The 20,157-nt window shown below is 30.5% G+C and overlaps 1 protein-coding gene across 9 annotated transcripts in view; it reads left to right on the top strand.

Annotated features, from left to right (window-relative positions):
• Positions 1-20,157, top strand: part of PPFIA2 (PTPRF interacting protein alpha 2) — a 664,129-nt gene that overhangs the window by 472,260 nt on the left and 171,712 nt on the right. The window lies entirely within an intron of this gene.

Below are 20,157 nucleotides of genomic sequence, written 5' to 3'. Positions count from 1 at the left end.
TCCCCAAGGATATTCAACATCAGATGAATGTATGTTGAGGTCTGTTTCTCTTCCATATATACAATGTCATTTGTTTACTTAGATAACAGAGAATATAATATCGGTGCCTTATTGAGATTTCAGAATAATTCCTTCCCACTTCCTTTTTACTTTCTAGTACTTTTATTCATTCTTCAGCTTCATAAATTGGGAACACATAAAAATGTTTGAGAGGAAATTTCAATTATCCTCACAAATTTTTCACATTTTTCACTTGAATAATTGGTGGTTTGTGATCATCAAATATTATTAAATATTAAAAAAATAACCATAATAATAGTAATAATAATTGATAACATGTATTTGTATTTGCCATGTGCCTATGGATTAGAAGTTATTTTTATTATACAATGTTATAAATGTATAATAAAATAAACATAGGTAGCATTATCTCATTAGAATATTTATTAATTTATGATTATAATATAATAGAATCATCTCAAAGAGCCCATATTTATTCATTCTTTTAACTTTTACTAAAGTGGAAGATAGAAGATCAACTGCAATTATTAGAAGTAAATTGCTCCCTCAACCCAGATGTACCTGAAAATAGTTTAATTAAGAATAGACTACTTTTGACATTTCCATTGATTATTCTATTCCATATTTCATTTATTCTAGAAGTAGTTATCAGTGAAGAGAAATTTAATATACTGCTATTTAAGGAAAGAAGCATTGAAAACATTAGGGACACAGCAAAACCTTACCCTTTTTAAAGTTAGTGTAGTATAGAAGAAAAAAAGTTGGACTTCAAGAAATTGGGTTCAAATTCCAAGGCTTATAAGTTATTAAATGTTCTATGATCCTTAACAAGTATTTTAACTTTTTTGAGCTTCAGTTTCATCATTTGCAAAATGCAACTGACAATTTACCAATCATGTGTAATTGAAAAAAATGTACAAAAACTCTAAGAAAGAGGAAGAGAAAAAATAAAGATAATAGCATAATGAAGGAACAATTGAGGAAGTCCAGACAATCAAAAGAAACAGAAGCTATTGAGATCAATTTAGTAGAACAAAAAAATATTTTTTTCTCTAGCCACAGTGAGAAAAAAGAGATCAAAGAAAGGCTAGAATTGTTGCTTCTAGTGAAGGGTATCATGAAGATACTGATCCATTCATCAGCCTTCTGTTTTCTCACCAATGAAAAAGGATTGGAAAATACAGAATACATAAGATGATTAAAAATTTAATGCCCAAGAAAATTAAGGAGATAGTAAAAATGCACTTAGATGAGTTGATGTCATTTGACTCAGATGAATTTAAGATCCTTGGAGACTGAACTGGGTAGATGTGATTACTGAGCCACTGCCAATTAGCTTTAAAAGAGCATTAAGAATGAGAGTTATTCCAGAATTTGAGAAGGACAAATATTGTTCAAGCTTTCAGCAAAGTGATAATCATTCTGAAAACTTTGCATCACTCTGTGTATCATTCATTTCCAACAAAATTTTTGAGTGATAACTAATTAATATCCAGAAAAGGAAGGTAATGTGGGTTCAGAAAAGAGCAGGTAATGTGAGACTATATAGTTTACTAGTTGATGTTTAGGTGAAACTTATAAATTTGGTTTGCTTGGATATTATATAAAGTATTTTAAAATATCTCTCAGGCTGTTATTATGGAAAAATAAAGCTAGATATTTCTACAATGAGATAGCTTCTGAACTGAGTGAATGTTTAAATTCAAAAAGTAATCATGAATGATTTGATGTAAATTTGAATCCTAGGTGAAGGTCTCCAGTGAAATATCCTAAGAATTCACGCTTGGTCCTATGATATGTTAAAAATATTTATACATACACATATATATGAGTATTTATATGCATACATATGCATATATACATATCTGAATATATGTATATATAAAAAACCTGAATAAAATAGTTGCATGCATATACATTTTATATAGATATTGCAAATAGACTTCTCTTTTCTCAATTTTTGAGAAGTAAAAAATGTTCTTTTTAATATTTATGTATATGTATATATGATTTTATATCTGATAGCATAAGTATATATTGGTGACATGCTTATCAGTGAATAACCAATGATGAAGAAATAAAAGATCCATTCAGTATTTGGTGTAACATTCTGCACTCTTAAGATTTTCCTGAATCTCGATGCTTATCTAGCAATCTAGCATATAGCTATTCTTGCAAGTTTTGTGTTATTTGATAAGAGTATTCCCTCTTTAGGTGCTGAACACAATCCATTCATGCCTTTTCATCTTATATTACTTGTTTTTTTTTTATCATTTTATGAATTTTGTGTAGGTAATTCACAAGCATTCTAGAGATCTTGCTCTGATTCTTTTGACCAGTTTTGCTACCATTGGATTATTTCTCGTGGCTTTTCATAAAGCTATATAAGCAGCCCAATTCCTTTTTCAGCATCCAGGATGATAATGATGTCCTTTATTCCACATTTTGAATGCCAATCATCTTTGCTAATATTCTGCAACCAAATTACATACAATTAGAATTGTTCTAGTGCCCTTAAAATCATCTGAAATAAGATGTAACTTGATTCACAATATAGAACCTTGGAAGATAATTTCTATTATAAAAGATATTTGGAGCAATAAGCCCTTTAAGCTAATTGAAAATGCTATCTGATTCCCCAAATACTATCCACCCAGATCTAGCTGAGCTCATTTTTGAATGACCATTGTTGTCACAAATTAACTTTTGTACATCTCATTAACATTGATCACAGTGGGCACCTACAAGTTAATTTTAGAATAGCTGCATTTACATATGAGCTGACAGCATATTTAGAGTAAATATTATTCATTCTCATTTTTGAGATGAAGAAACTGACACTTCCTCATACCAAACTAGGACTTGACCACTGTCACATGGTTAATTATGGCAGAATCAATGACAGAACTCTTTTGTTTCTATGACCTCTCCAGTTCTTTTCTCTCTCAGTAGATTGTTAACTGTCCTCAACTGTAACTATATATAAAATTTTAATTTATAAAACTCTCTTACATTGTTTTTAAAACTCGTAATTGTTTTTAAGGATGTGATGCAGAGAAACAGCCATGTAATTGAAACTTTATATACTGTTGTATAGAAGCTTCCTTTGTTGCAAAGAATTTTCTAAGCATCTTAAAATTGAAAGACATAAGGAAAAGCCACAACAAAAGAGAATTGATATATTGAGCTCAAAATTTCATTCTTCTCTAACATCAGCCCACATAATTTTCATAATTATTCAATTTAGGTGGAAGAATGGATTACTAAATTAATCTTGTCAAATCAATTGAAGTAACACTTCTCAATAAACATGCAATAAATCCTTGTTTAAGAGGTTTCTTCAAAAATGAATTTTACATTGCAAGAAGGAGAATTAGTGCATTAGTAACAAATCTGTTGACAGCTTTATGTTGTTTTAATTCACATGTGTTTGTACTAGACACAGTTATCATAGACTATATTTCCAAGGCAAAATGGCATTTCCCATTATATCCTTTCATACATGTCCATCAGCAGCTTTACCCCATAAAATAAATTGAAAAGCAAAGCACAGCTTGGACTCTTAAATGTCTTTTATATTTGGATCATATTATACAACCATGCAAAATTAATTTAAATATTTATATCAAGAATGAGAGCCGATTTCTTTCTAACTTGAAATTAACTCTTTTGGATTAATTTCTTTTTTTTTATATACAGAAACTATGTCCATGTTATATTTAACATTGCATAAATTTAACGTTTTTTATTAAGCATTTATTTTCTGTAGTTTTCTTGTTACCTAGCTATTAAGTTTGGTTCACAGCTTCATTCTTCTGGTGGATGGATCCCTAGATTGATCATTTTAATTACCCCCTACAGTGGTGCAGAAGAAAACTTAATATTCTCTCTCTCTCTCTCTCTCTCTCTCTCTCTCTCTCTCTCTCTCTCTCTCTCTCTCTCTCTCTCTCTCTCTCTTATCTTGTGAAGTTCATGTCTCTGGCTTTCCTTAAATCTTCCCTAGAGGATCTCTCCAGTGGGCCAGAGGCATTCTACCGAATCTTCTTAACATTTAGTTGATAACAGTGCAAAATGTATCTATCTGTTATCCATTACTTTTATTGCATGGCTAGCCTATTTCCTTGTCTGGTCATAAGGGTTAACATAATTTTCCTCATATGGAACATGAATGGGTTGGGTTGCTTATGTGATTGCTTAAGTCTTATAATTAAATATGTTATGATCACAAGTCTCTTATTAACACAAGTGATATTTGATAACAAAATGCCACCCATTTAAACACTTGCATACTTTTTTTTTTCTGTTGTTCTTTGGATTACATGATTTTTATTCTTCTCATATTTCAGTATGTCATGTGTGTCAAACATAAAGCATTACCTAGATGACAATGATATCAAAAAATAAACTCTAATACTCTTATAAAAGAGCAATTTAAGATCATTGAAATCATTGCTTACTTCCCCAAATGCAATCTGTACTAATCCTTACTTCTTACTCATTTCTAAATGCATTTTGTTGTCCCTCTGAAGTGGCTTGCCAAGGAATATATACCAATGGACTTAGCTGATTAGCTTAAAATATTTATCATAACTTAAGTGATATCCTGTGTCCATCTGCTTAGCTTACCCTATATGGATTGTTCAGCTGGTCTCGTCTGAATGTGAATTTCATACATGTATATATGTATATGTACATATGCATACACACCACACACACATATATATACACACACATACACACATATATATATACATAATAGCATTTTATTTTTCCCCAGAAGTATTACAAATAAATTTAGCATTCATTTTTACAATATTTCGAGTTAACAAATCTGTTCTAAGAAGGCAGGTATTTTGAACTAGTCTATATATATGCTATCATATAAGATATTTCCATTTTTGTCACAGTTATAAAAGAAGAAATAGATCAAAAGGGAAAAAAACACAAAAAATAATAACGTAAGGAAAAATAATATGTCTTGATCTGCATTCAGTGTTCATTAGCATTTTTCAGCATAATTCCTTCAGACTTGTCCTGGATCATTGTATTACTGAGAATAGTTATGTCATTTATAGCTGATCATCCTACAATATTGCTGTTATTTTGTACATAGTACATTTTACTTTGCATTAACCCATGGAAGTCTCTCCAGATTTTCTGAAAGCATCCTACTTATCATTTCCCCCAGTACTCCATCATAGCACAACTTACTCAGCTATTCCTCAACCAATGGGTGTCTCCTCAATTTCCAATTCTTTGCCTCCAGAAAAAAAAAAAAGCTGCTATAAATATTTTTTTTGTACATAGATCCTTTCCCTCTTTGTTTTGTCTGTTTTCTTTTCAATTTGAATTCATTGAGGAATCCTTGTAGTTTTTCAGTCTAATTTAATCAAAATAATTTCTCTTACCCTGCCTCTTCGTCCCCCATATGTATGTGTGTATGTACATGTGCATTTATAAATATAGATTTATACACATACACACAAAATAATCTGGAGAATGTTTCCTCGTAATTAGAATTCCTCTACTACATAGACTTTTATTCATTTTTATCTCATTAAACATGCATTGAGTGTTTGCTACATGTCAAATAATGCGTTTGAACACAAGACAAAGACAAAAGTAAAACAAACCTTTCCCTAAGAAGCTTATATTTCATTGGCAGAAAATTTATAAATACTTAGATACGAAATATAGGGAATCTTGAAAAACTTAAGGTACTTTTAAGTTTCCATAACACTAAGACTTTTGTAATATCTTGTATATGCAAAGTGATTCCTGAAAGATGATATTAACAACAGGTAAAATATGGGAAGGAAGAATAGGATCCCTGGGGAAGCTAGTGATTGAAATGAGTCTTTAAGCTAGAGAAATTCGCAATACAAAGATAGTGAATGGGTAGTTTTTCTAATATATGGGACATGTAGAGGTCTCAAAAAGGGAGTTGAAATATTCAGTATGAATAACAGTGAATAAAGCAATTTGATTAGCTCATAAAAAGAATAAATTTTGGAAACATTGATGGCTTTTTTTTAAAACACTTTTATTGGATTTGGGATTGTACTTGTGTACTTGGAGTCTTGTAGTGAGACAAACAGATGGTCATACCCATAGCAAACTGAAGCCTCATAGTATGTGTTGTCTTAATGTGTTCTGGGAGATGTTTTATATTTATCCCTCTGTATTATACCAAATCTCCCAGTTAAGATCTTATCATATCTGTGTTGGTAATCTGTATAGTTTGTTGTTGTCTCACTGGCTAATTGCTGATCTGGCCAAATTTAACTTCTTTTTCAGCACAATTAAAAAATGAGAATGTCTAACGTCTCAAATATCACTTTTAAAAGTGATTCTCTGTTATATAAATAAAGAATATAAATCTTTTGGATGTTAAACCCAAAAATTGCTGTAATTGATCCGTTGGAGAATAGCTGCCTTAAACATTTACACTATGCTTGAATTTTCATTTCTACTCTAACTTTCAGTATTTTTGGCTATATAATTATAATAATTCATTGGTGTCAGACTGTATACCTGATTGCCTGAAAGTACATGCCGAAGTCATGAAAACTACAGGGCTCTGATGACAAAGAATATGATTTAAGTGAGATGGACCTTATTTTGTCTTCTCCATGAATTTAAGGACTTGAAGATTTCCCCCATTTGCTGTATATGTGTGTGTATACATACATGTATATATGTATGTGTATGCATAGCATATATGCATATACACATGCACAATCAAATATGTATACTTATAAATAAATAATAGTATTTTTCCTAATCATATGTAAAGGCTATTTTTAACATTCATTTTTATAAAGTTTGAGTTTCAAGTTTTTCTCCCGCCTTTATTTTGTGCCCAAGATGGCAAGAAAATTAATATCCTGTTTACTAATTATTTTTTAAAAATTCATGAGAACCTACATGGTAAAATAGTAAGAGGGAATCCTCATCAGGAAACCTAGGGGGAAACAATCACATGGAAGTTGGCATAGGAAGAAAAACAGTGAAGTCTGTGAATATTGGAACTTTTGGGCTTGCCAGAAGTATTGTGTGGGGAACATTTCATTCCAAAGAGCTGTTGAGTAGAAGGGTAGGAAGAAGTCCAATATGTAGCACAATCTAAAACTATGTCCCATGCAGGAAAGAGGTACCAAATCACAGCTTTATGGATCACTGTCTAGTTCCAGGTCATAGATTTAAGGCACAGTGGGAGTGGGATGTGGGAATTCCATTTCAGGATTAGGAGTATTTGCAGGCCTTAACAGCTATTTCAGAAGAAAGAAGTAGCTATATGGATTGGACTCCAGGAGAAGAGCCAGTTCTCAGTTCCAGTATCTAGCCCAATCTTAACCCTGCTTAGAAACAGCTGAGGCAGGAATCCCAGTCAAATGAGTTTTATCACCAAACCAGTAAAACCCTCCATCTGGCTTCTAGTGTTTGGGTCTAGTACAAATCTAGTACAACTCAGCCAAGTCCACAGGTGTATTGCTCAGACTAATCCCAGATCAGCAACTTGCAGATTTCAGACCACACAAGATTAGTGATTAGACTTTTCTCTGGTTAACTACTTCGGGTACACTTATTATTTTACAGATGAGAAAAGTGAGGCAAACAAAAGTTTAGGTGAATTTCCCAGTATGACATAACTGCTAAGTATCTGAAGTAGGATTTTAATTCAGACTTAATGATTCTAAGTCTAGTACTAATTCCACTACACCGTTTAGTTGCCTGGGGAGTGATGGGAAGGGGTCGAGAAATGAGAAATAATGAAGAATAAAATAAAAAAGAAACAAATAGCTTTGCACAGAGCATTAAAAACTTGATCAAAATAACATACTCCCTGCAAATCAGAATGGTCCAAATAGAAACTAATGATTCCATAAGATGATAAAGAATATTAAATAAAACTCAAAATTGAAGAAAATAAAGGAATATTTAAATTGTTTTATAGTCTTATAGTACAAACAGCTGAAGGTGAAACAGTTTAAGACTCATTGAATTGTGATGACTATGCTCTCCAAAAAAAAAGTTTAAACTTAATTTTTTATGAATAAATTAAAGGAAAAACTTCCCAGATTTCTTTGAAACAAGGGGGAAATTGCAAATAGAAAATCCCAAACAAAAATTCTCAGGTGCATTATATCAAAAATTCATAATTTCCATATGAAAGAAAAAGATTATAAGAATTAACATAAAAGAATTCAAGTACCAAGAAACCATAACACGATTTAGCAACTATAACTATGAAAGAGTAGAGAGCTTAGGATTTTTAACTAATTAGCATAATGAGGAACCCTTATTCCATAGGACTCATGTTGAAATATATTATCCACCTCTTGATAGAGAAATAAAAGATGCAGAATATAGAATGACTTTTAACCTAAGGAAATTTGTTTTGTTTGACATGTAAAGGCTCCTAATAATGGTTTTATTTTTCCTTATTTTTTATTTCAAAGTGAAAACAGGTTTTATGCTACCTAAAAGGAGAAAAAAAAAGCATAAAATACAATTGAAAGTAAACATTAAAATATTAAAGACCTCTGCAGCACAGTGAATGATTCCAGTATCTTTAATTAATTTAATAATTACTTATTAATTAATTAATAATAAAGGTATTATGTTCAGAGGGAGGAAAAACAACTCTTTCCACAATGATGTTGTCATTTAATCAAGCAACATCTTCCAAGGAATTTAAAACCAAATTTTTGTTTTCTTTTGCATCATGTTTCTTCTTCTTGGGCCAAAATAAAATAAAACTAAAGTGAGTTTATGATTTATGTTAAATGAGAATGAGAAATATGGAGACCACTGAAGCTTCTTGACCTCAAAAGTGACATGATCAGATCTGTGTATTAGGAATATTTGTTTGATAGACTTCTGGGGGTAGAGGAGAGATTGGAGAAAAGGATACCAATTAGGAGCATATTGCAATATTCTTGGGAAAAGTGATATGGGCCTAATGGGAAATAACGGATATGAACTATATTGTGGTAGTAGATTGTCTAGGAGCTCTTAAATGAAATTGAAAGTTAAGTTGAAAAAAAAAAATAAGATGAGTGAGATTCAGGGAGATAGTAATAGAAATGTAAATCGGAAATTCTATCCAAATCACAGAACTGAGTTCTGAGTGATAGACCTGATACATAAAATTGATTATGGTACATAATGCCCCAGGGCTGGAATAAAGAGGGGGAGAGGTAAGTTATATATATATATATATATATTAATGTTCTACATTGTTTTCTATTATCCTGTACTTTTAGAAGAAAATAAATTTTGATGGAGAGGGGCACAGGAGCAGAACTTCAAATTTGTCAACTTCATCCTACTATAAATATATATTTCTTTCCTTCCTTTCCCAAGTACTTCTCACTTACCCACTCTGTTTTACTGAACCACTTGTAGTTTCCTCTAACATCTCAAAGGAAATTATATTTAAATACATACTTATGAATACTTACATCTTTTAAAGATTTGAAATTTATACTTGTATCAAAATATGATTTTTGCCTTAAGTTCTTTCTGGTTAATTAAGGCACCAAAGATAATGCTAATTTGTATTGTATTGGGGTTTTCATTTTTAAATTTTATTTTTCATTTTGAACTCAGAAATCATCAACTGCTAGTCATAACAGAAGAATATTTTATGATGTTCTTATAGCACACAAAGCACATAATGCATGTATGTATATGTGTATGTTATACACTCATATGTCAGAAACAGTTTTCATTAATTTCCACTTCTTCTTTTGTTCTATGCATTTTTAAAAATGCCATAATGATCCTTTAATCCTCATGTCATTGCTGTCAATCCACTTTTCTCCTTGCCCTAGGTAAATGCTCTCTCCTCACGTGGAATAAAACAAAATGTAGTCATATGTGAAAATTCAGGTTTGATTTTGTACCTCTAATCTTTCACCTCCTTACTAAGATATGGAAGATATATCTGTGATCAGTCTTTTAAAGTTATGCTTTATTAACTTTCTAATTTATTTTAGAATTTCCCCTCACATTTTTATAATTACCATTTAAATTGTTCTAGTTCTGATCATTTTATTCTATATCATTTCATACAAATATTCATTACAAATATATACAAATATATATATATATACATATATACATATATATGTATATACATATTATATATATTTCTGACAGAGAATTAGAAACAAAATATGCATATATTAACTCAACTATAGTTGAACAGATTGTAGCATCTGTACCATATCATGATAAATGAAACTATTATTGGTCTTCATTCTTCAAGTATCTAGTTATGTTGGTCTCCATTCAACTTTACTGTGTGAAGTATTTACTGTGTGTGGTAGGAAGTTACTCAATTACATTTAGATGTCATCACAGAAATTATAATTAGCCCCTAATTACCACCCAATATTTCTGTTGCCCATTTTGGTTTGCCTAAGATGAAGCAAAATTAACATTTGACCATAATTCAAATGTTCAGTGAAATAAAATCAGAATTCAAAATACATGAACAATTTTGTAAAATAAAATAGTAATGAAAATGAAAGACTTCAGGAGAAACAAATTTGATGTGTTGCCCACTCCTCTTGCTGTGGTTGCCCTTGAGAAGTTTGAATTATTATTGAGGGAATAGAGAAGTCAAGAGGAAGAGTCTATTATGAACTTCTTTCTTATTAAGAAACTTTTCTTACCAAATGTGTCTCCCCTGAAGTCTTTCATTTTCATTACTATTTTACTTTGTAAAATTCTTCATTTATCCTGTATTCTTTCTAATTGATTTTATTTCATTGAACATTTGAATGATGGTCAAATGTTGTCCATTTTGTTTCAACTCAGGCAAACCAAAATAACTATCTTTTTCTTCTTTGTAATTATTCACACAATAGTATATGTTTTCTTTTTTTTTTAATGTCTCAATTTTCCATTGTGGTGAAACCATATTACAAAGATGATTCTAGAAACTGTAAATTATCTGAGTTATCATCACCAGAAAAATCCTTTTTCACTGCTGCTAATTGTACCTTCCCAACACAAAGAATCTTTTTTTCCCCAACAAAAGGGAATCAGGGTGTCTTATGACAACACTTGAAATTAAAAAAAAAAAAAAAAAAAAAGAGTAGAGCTCTCAGAAAATTGCTATTTCTACCATTTTTAGTCTTCCCTAAACTTCTGTGAATCAATTGTTTAAAATACATATTAAAATAGTCCCCTGTTGAGCATGAGGCATTTTAAGTCTTTTACAAATCTTTGCAGTCTCTTTTATTTCTTATTTTGGTTAGAATATTTTCCATGATAAAAGCTTGCTTTCCTTTTCTCACTTCTGTGATTAGATTCACAGTTATTTTATCTTGGTGAATAATAATTAAATAGCACAAAGTTTCACATTTTCCCCCTGAATTAATACAACAAATGTTATTGAAATCTCTTAGTTAATCACAAACAATCTATGTAATTTTTAAGCATGATTTTTAAAACAGAAAATAAAACTAGATTGGTATTTGTTAAAACTCATCAATTTCTTTCAAATTTTTCATCTAAATATTTGCTATTTAGCTATTGACTAACTTGAAACTTATTCCTTAAACATAATTATCATGAGGTTTTGCACACAACTATTTGTAAGGAAAAAAATGGGGAAGTCTCATTTATTTTCAGGAGAAACATAATAAAAAAATAAAAAATAAATAAAAAAAAAACATAATAAAAAAATTGACCTATCTTATACAAATGGCCCAGTAAAGTTTACACATGCAGGTGATAAGAATGTATATACATGGACCTCTATCTAAAAAAAAAAAAAAAAAGTATTGTGATCTGAAATAATTAGTATTTATAAAGCACTGTTAGATTTTCTATTTTACATTTGTTACCAATGCTCATTTGAAAAACCCTATAAGATAGATATTATTAACCCTGTTTTACAGATGAAGAAATTGAGATTGAGAGTTTACCTTATCCTTTTATACTTACTACAACACTTGTTCAGGAAATAATTTTTCACTGTATTCTGTGACTGTCCTGTGATATCTTTGTCATAAATGACAACACAGTGACAATGACTTTATTGTCAAAAGCTATGAAAGTCAACAACTCATTTTGTAAGGCTTTACCAACCTGGAAATGTTTGCGCAGGTGACAGGTGTCAAATTATAGGTAAATTAAGAACTGTGCTGTTCTTTTTAATTTAATTAACATTTTATTTTTTAAATGCCCAGTTACATGTTAAAACAGTTTTTAACTTTTTTTAGAAAAAAAATTGAGTTCCAAGTTTTCTCCTTCTCTTTCCCTTTCCTACTCTTCTGTTTAGAAGGCATACAATTTTTATAGGTTGCACATGTACAGTCATTTAAACTCATTTCCATATTAATCATGTGATGAAAGAAAACAGAGTCCTCAATTTTTAAATTATATGTAAAGGAAAAAAGAAAATGTTTTCTAAAATGTATGCTGTGATCTGAATTCAGACTCTATTATTTCTCTGGACATAGCTTTTTACATCATAAATTCTTCAGAATTGTCTGGATCATTGGATCAGAATAGTTAAGTCATTGACTCTTTATAATCATACAATATTGCTGTTGTTGTGTACAATGTTCTTGTGGCTGCTCAGTTCACTTTGTATCAATTCATGTAAATCCTTCAAGGTTTTTCCGAGAGCTCCCTACCCATCATTTCTCATAGCACAATATTATTCCATCACAACCACAAATTGTTCATACATGCCCCAGTTGATAGGTATCTCCTCAGTATCCTATAATTTGCCATCATGAAATAGTTGCTATAAATATTTTTTTATACATGTGGGTCCTTTTACTTTTTCTTTAATAGTGGTATTGCTGGATCAAAGGGTATATATAGTTTTACAGCCTTTGAACATAGTTCTGAAATGCTCTCTAAAATAGATAAATCAGTTTACAACTCTGCCTACTGCATTAGTGTCTCAATTTCCCCTCACTCCCTTCAACATTTATCATTTTTTTTTTCTTTCATATTGACTAATCTGAAATGAGGTAAAAGTTACTTTAATTTGCATTTCTCTAATCAGTGATTTAGAGCATTCTAAAATGTTTAGATCATTTTTTTCATATAACTCTAGATAACTCAGATTACTTTATCTGAAGACTTTCTTTGACCATTTATCAATTGAAGAATGACTCATTTTTTATAAATTTGTCTCAGTTTTCTATGTATCTGAGAAATGAGGTCTTTATCAGAGAAACTTGCTGTAATTGTTTTTCAGTTATGATTTTCCTTCTTTCTATTTTCATCCATTTATCTTCTATCCTTTCACATGGCCCATCATCAAATGTTTTGCTTTTGACTACTACCTTCTTCTTCCTATTAGTGTCCAGTCCTTTTCTCTTACTCTCTTCTTTTCCTGCTTTCTTGTGGGCTAAGATAGATTTTCATCCCCAAGTGAATGTGTATGTTTTTCCTTCTTTGAGCTACTTTTGATGAAAGGGTCAAGAACTCTATTTTCCAGATCACTTATTTTTCCAATGAGGTATTTCTTTTGATTTTGTTTTATTGTTTCTGGATACCTCATAGAGTCATTAGCTTCAACTTGCCCAAGTCTAATTTTTAAGTTAATATCCTTTTCCATTTGATCAATCATGCTTTTAAAGATTTTTTTTCTTCGGTGAATTTTTGTATATATTTTTCCATTTATCCAATTCTGTGTTTTAAGAAATTGTCTCCATTGGACTTTTTTTTATACTTTTTTTTTTTCACCATTGATCTGTTCTGTTTTTTTAATTGTTATTTTCTTCCATGTGTTTTATGCCTCCTTTATCAAGCTGTTTACTTTTTTTCATGATTTTCTTTATCATTCTCCTTTCTTTTCTTATTTTTTCCTCTACATCTTTTATTTGATTTTTTTCCAAAAAAAATTTCTTAGTGTGCTGGGTCTATATCCCAAAGAGATCATAAAAGAGGGGAAAGGGCCATAACATGTCTAAAAATTTTTGCAAGGAATTGGAAATTAGGTGGATACCCATCAGTTGGGGAAAGGCTAAATAAGTTATGACTTATAATATTGGAATATTATTGTTCTAAAAGAAAGGATGAGCAGGCTGATTTCGGAGAAGTCTGGAAAGATCTATGTGAACTGATGCTAAGTGAAGTGAGGAAAACCAGGAAAACATTCACAGTAATGTGTACGCATTAATGTGATAATAAACTATGAAGGATTTGGCTCTTATTAACAATGCAGTGATTCAAGGCAATTCCAATTGATGGAAAATGGCATTCATATCCAGAGAAACAACTATAGAGACTGAATGTGGATTGAAACATAATGTTTTCACCTTTTTTTGTTTGTTTTTCTTTATCATGTTTTTCTTTTCCTTTTTGGTTTGATTTATTTTGCACAAAATGAAAATATGGAAATATTTTAGAAGGATCACACATATTTAATCTATTTCAGATGACTTTCTGTCTTGGGGAGAGAGAAGGAGAAAAGTTGGGAACACAAAGTCTTACAAAAATAAATGTTGAAAACTATTTTACATGTATTTGGAAAAATAAAATACCATTGAGAAAATAAAAGGTCTTTTGCTCCAGAATTGATTTTGAGGTTTTATTTTACATTGTCTGGAGAGAATTTGGTAGAGCTCAGCAGAGTGCCTACCTTTTCATTATTACCATCTTGACTCTGTCCTAAACTGTATGATTCTTAATACTGTTAACATTTTTCTACTCTATCATTATTACTGCAAGAATGAGCTAAAAAAAATAAAATGAAAGCCATTTTGCTTTTGGTTGCTAGGATCAAGAACTTTATAAGGTCCATGGACAACATTTAGTTAATGGACTTCTCTGTATTTATCTAAAATGGTACCTGGGAAGTAGATAACTAGCCATTGTTAGTATGTTAGTTTGTATTTAGAATTTCTGTGATTCTTTACAGGTCAAAGTAGACATCATTTAGAAAGAGAAAAATAACATTAAGGGCCCACTCTGTGAATAAAATTTCTTTTGTTCCTCAAAATAGATGAAATAACACTGAATTCATTTACAAAAGCTCCAGTTTTACTTACTTAAAGAAATTGTCACTTATACAAAACAAATAAATTGTGGTTTCTTTGGCTTAATGGATAGAACATTAGACTTACAGTCATGAAATCCTAAGATCAAATATTGCTTGAGATGCTTTCTTTGCTTTGAGATATTTTTTTACTTCTTTTTAAAACTTTTAATACACATTACTTTATGAGTCATGTTGGGAGAGACAAATCAGAACAAAAGGGAAAAATCATAGGGGAGATTAAAAAAAAACAGAAAAAAGAAGTGAACATAGCATAGATTTACATTCAAACACCTTAGTTTTTTTTTTGTGGTTGTTGTTGTTGTTATTGTTTTTTGTTTTTGTTTTTGTTTTTTGGATTTAGATGGCATTTTGTGTCCAAAGTCTATTGAAATTGCTTTGTTACAACATTTAAAATCCCAAGTTCACCTCAACACTGCAATAAAACTCAGAAGTAAGCTTAATATTAATATCTAATACTTCAATGGATAATTTCATCAATGTGGCTAATTCCCCCAAAGATCCAGATTTCAGCTTATCCATGTTTACCTCTCCTAGATGACATTTATCTGGCATTCCATGAATGGCACCCAGAGGGTACATCAAAGTTGTGTTAGTAGTAAAGGAAAGGAACTCTATCAATGGAATTATTGTGCTTTTCTTTGATTATCTCTTATTACCCATATTTTTTCTCCTATATGCTGTCCTGATGGTATCATCCCCTTTTTTTCTTGTTTACAAATATATTACAGCTTATTTATACCCACTAGCTCTTCTCTGTAGTCCTTTGCATGACATTTATGCATCAGCATGCATGTCTGTGTGTGTATATAGCTATCTATCAGTATGTGTATGTATTTTATATGGTAGGCACCCACATATATCCTATATTTGTATTTCTTGTATATATCTTGGATAGAAGAATTCCCATCACACTGGTATTAAAATTGAACAGGATGAGGACATTGAAATGGAAAGCCAATAGGCAACAAGAAAGTGTTTTTAGTGACCTTGACCTTCTTATTGAAAGTTCATCTTTTAATACTATCATTCTTCTAGTGATGTTATAAGTCTAGGTATCATAGATTAACAGTCTCCTAAGAAATAATAGTAATAGTCAAGCAAACTGTTGTGGAGAAGAGCACAGTGGCCATAAATATAGTGAGACCCAAACTCTTAAGTACTATTTTAAACTTTAATTGCTAAAGACTTCAGGGATTCCTTGTATACAGAATACTCATTTACCTTTGTAAATCAATTATATGGAAGCATAACATTTTTGTATGTATATTTAAATTTTAGGTAATGTAGGTAAAGTAATTTTAGTCAATGTAAAACTCTGTCTTATATTTAAATGTTTTCATAACTTTTTTGTCCTTTTCCTTTTAACCTCACAGGATTATATGAGAAATAACTAACTTAGTGAGTTAGAAACCCTAATACAGAAAATATTATTCCTTCTTTTAGGACACAAACATAATGATTTCATTAGCGCCATTTATTCATTTATTTATTTATTTGTCCTGCAGAACAAAATAGCTGCCGGAGATTATGGGTGTAGAAAAGATTGATGGTAAAAACAAAACAAAAAGAAATACTTTAGTTTTAGATCCACTGGGGAAAAATTTACTATCTAAGTCAAGATTTTTTCAACTCCTTTTTAAAATTGAATTCTCTTTATGGGCATTTAATGGTAGTAATCTTTCCATTTTTCATTAATAAAGTGTCAACAAAAACAATCTATTGTGTATCATTCAGGGACAATCTCTCTATGAACAACACCATCAATGGGATATAAGACATAAGATGGAAAATATTATATTGAGAAGAAAATTTACTGCTAACAGTTGCTTGTATTGGTTTATCTATTCAGAAACATGTCATTATGCAGCTAATTCTATTTATTGACTTCTTTTTTAACTTTAAAGGACAATCTTTACTTTCTTCTTGAAAGTCAATGTCAATTATATCTTTGATATGATTTCAGATGATATTTTATAAAATACATGCTTCTTTTTGGAGACCAAAAATGTTATTTTTATTTGAATAATTGTGTGTTTAACCACATATCATACTTAGAATTCTTCTGAAGTATATCAAGATTATGGAGGTAACTTTGACTTCAAATTGGGAGGTACAAGTTCTCATAGATCCTACCCAAAGTGGAAAAAATTATGTGTGGGCCAGTGACAGACATTAAAAAAGGAGCCTATTTAGCTATGTTTTCAAAGGATTATTACCAGGTTGACCAAAAATAAAGAATGCTTTTTTTTTCCTATAACACTACTTGAAAATTATTTCCTAAGTTATAGTTTTGTTGTCTTTTCTAAAAAGGAAGAACCCACATTGATAGAATAACAAGGTCTTAAAATATTGAGTCATTTTGAATCATATCATTTGATTTCTTACCAATGTGAAAAACTGCTGATTTATTATATTGCCATATTTGACAAAACCAAAAAGCATATTTTCCCGATAAATCTGGGATCTTTTTTCATCAAAGTAATTAGCATTAAATACAAACATTTTTGATTTGCTAACTTTATGTAAGAGGGAAAGAGGAGCTTGGCTTTTGCAAATAGAGAACAGATTCTGACCAGTTCTTTTACTATCCAGAGGTTTCAAGTGGTAAATATTATATTTAACAAAGACAAAAAGTTACAAGTCAGATACGTGGAAATTAAAAAAAAATTTGGAGAGGTTAATCCCATAATGGTCTTGAAACCAGAACATGAATCTTTCCTTTCAAATTTTATCTTTCAATCCTCTTTTAATAATAGTTCAGCAAATATATTGATATCATCATGAAAATCACTGTGATTTTTACTTCTCTTATTTGCAGAAAAAGTGGGATATAATAGTTTGTTAATTGGAGTGGTTGAATCCCATCTCTAATACTTATTCCTTTTTTTTTTTTTGACTTTTGAAAAGTCAAAACTTCTATGGATTTCATCTATCGAACTACACATCTCCTTTAAGTCTCTTCAGATTCTTAAATCCACCATTGAGGAAGAATGCAGAGAAAAGAATTCAAGTCCTAAATCCATAATATGTCATCTTTGCTGGTTTCAGCATATTAAATAGAATTAAAATTGATTATCTCTAATATTTCTTGCAGCTCAATGAACTCCAGTCTTCCCTGATCACTACATTTGCTAGGAATAATAGACTCAATTTTAATTCAATTTCTTCATAGCAGTAGTGTATCATTTAGGGACAATCTCTCTATGTCAAATACCATCAGTGGGAGAGAAAATGGAAAATATCATACCCAGAAGAAAATTTACTGCTAACAATTGTCCTGTATTGTTTTTATCCTTTCAGAAACATGCATCAAGTTTAACATCCAAATGTAGCATTGATATTGGATGAGTCCTCATCTCAATTATTATTGGTTTGTGACCCAATCATCACTCTTTATTCATTGGAGCATCAATTTTGGGCTGATTGGAAATGAATTCTACTTCTGATTTTGGGCAACCTGACATCCAAATTAATGTTTTTTTTCTTTAAAAAAATCAAAAAAACCCCAAAACAAACAAACAAACAAAAAAAAAACCTGAGGCAAAGAAGATCTGTATATCTAGGTTACTTGTTGCCTGGAAGTAGAAAGACTATTCATGGGGAATTTCACTACCAATCTTCCAAAGGTCTAGATTCAATACCCAATCTTTACTTACATATATAACATGTAATGCAAAAATATTATTTGAGAGATTGCTTCAAATAGGAAAGGAAATTTTAGTATTAGTAAAAATAATATTGGACTTCCTAACAAGATATTCAAAACTGGGACAGCCCAAGTCCAGGTACTTTGAGTTTTCTAATATTATTTTATTAGATACCTCAAATGGTCATAAAGATTCAAAAATTAATATCAGAGACCAGGATGATCAAAAGCTATGAGGAATAAATCAACAAAAGAAATCAAGATGAAACCAAGTGTAGCCAATCACCTTATCTGAAAACTCAATAACAGGTAGAAACTGGTCCTGGCACAAAGGTGCAATAAGTAAATCAAAGAAACATTGACCAATACAAAATAAAATTCCAAATATAATTTCATAAGAGTTATATAAACTCAAAGAAAAAAATTACTTTCCACAAGGACTATATAAGTATTTAGAGTGTTTAGAAAAAAAAATGGAGCAAGTGATAAAAAAATGAAATAAAAGATATTGGAAAAATAAGGAAATAATTAGGTGATAATAGTTTGGAAGAGAAATTGGTTAACCTTATGCAAGAAACTGAATCCTTGAAAACTAAATTAAACCAGACAGAAATCAATGACACCATTAGATAGCAAGAAGTATTAGAAAATAATCAAAATATAATCAAAATATTTGATGTTTAAATTTAGACTAAAAGTAATAAAATTAATTAACATTAAAATAATTGTAGTTTAAAATGAAATAACAAATGTTATTCAAAATAATGGTTATTAGGGAGCCAGGCCATCCTGTGTTTTAACCAGTCTGCTCTTTAGGAAAAATCAGGAAAGGTTCAAAACCTATCCCATATGACACACCATTAGATACTTAAAGACAATTGCCATGGTCCCTTGAGCTTTCTTTTCTCCAGATTCATCCTAACATTTCAAAGGATCCAGCTCTTGTTTCTCCTGCAATTGTATGAAAAACTATCTTTACCTTTGTCCAAATTATTGATAAAATCATCTCAAGGCAAAATTAATATCCTAGGATGTAACTGGAGAACTGTCATAGTTGACATGAACCATTAATAGCTCCCCTCTATGACTGGTTATAAACTTTCCTTGGTTTCTACTATGCCGTCATCATGTCCCTTCTCCAATTATTGCCCCAGGTATAAACTCAACATCAGGGAAGTCGTCATCATGAAGATTGCTTCAGCTTTAATACTCTAGCCTCATGAATATCTCTAGCTGCTTCTGCCCCTCTGAATTGAGGGCTGGTATACAGAGCACAGAACTCCTCGCACTGCCTCCTTTTTATATAGGACTAAAAGTCCTACTTGGTTTAAACTGCATCATTATCAACATGCCCTATCATAGAACCCTTCTTTTAGTGTATAATATGTATGATGTTATTATTATTTGCCTTACAAGATTGTTGTAAAGATTAAATGAGATAATATAT

This window comes from Sminthopsis crassicaudata, chromosome 5 (genome assembly GCF_048593235.1).
Source record: "Sminthopsis crassicaudata isolate SCR6 chromosome 5, ASM4859323v1, whole genome shotgun sequence".
Taxonomy (NCBI): Eukaryota; Metazoa; Chordata; class Mammalia; order Dasyuromorphia; family Dasyuridae; genus Sminthopsis; species Sminthopsis crassicaudata.
This window is presented reverse-complemented; position numbering and strand designations above follow the sequence as displayed.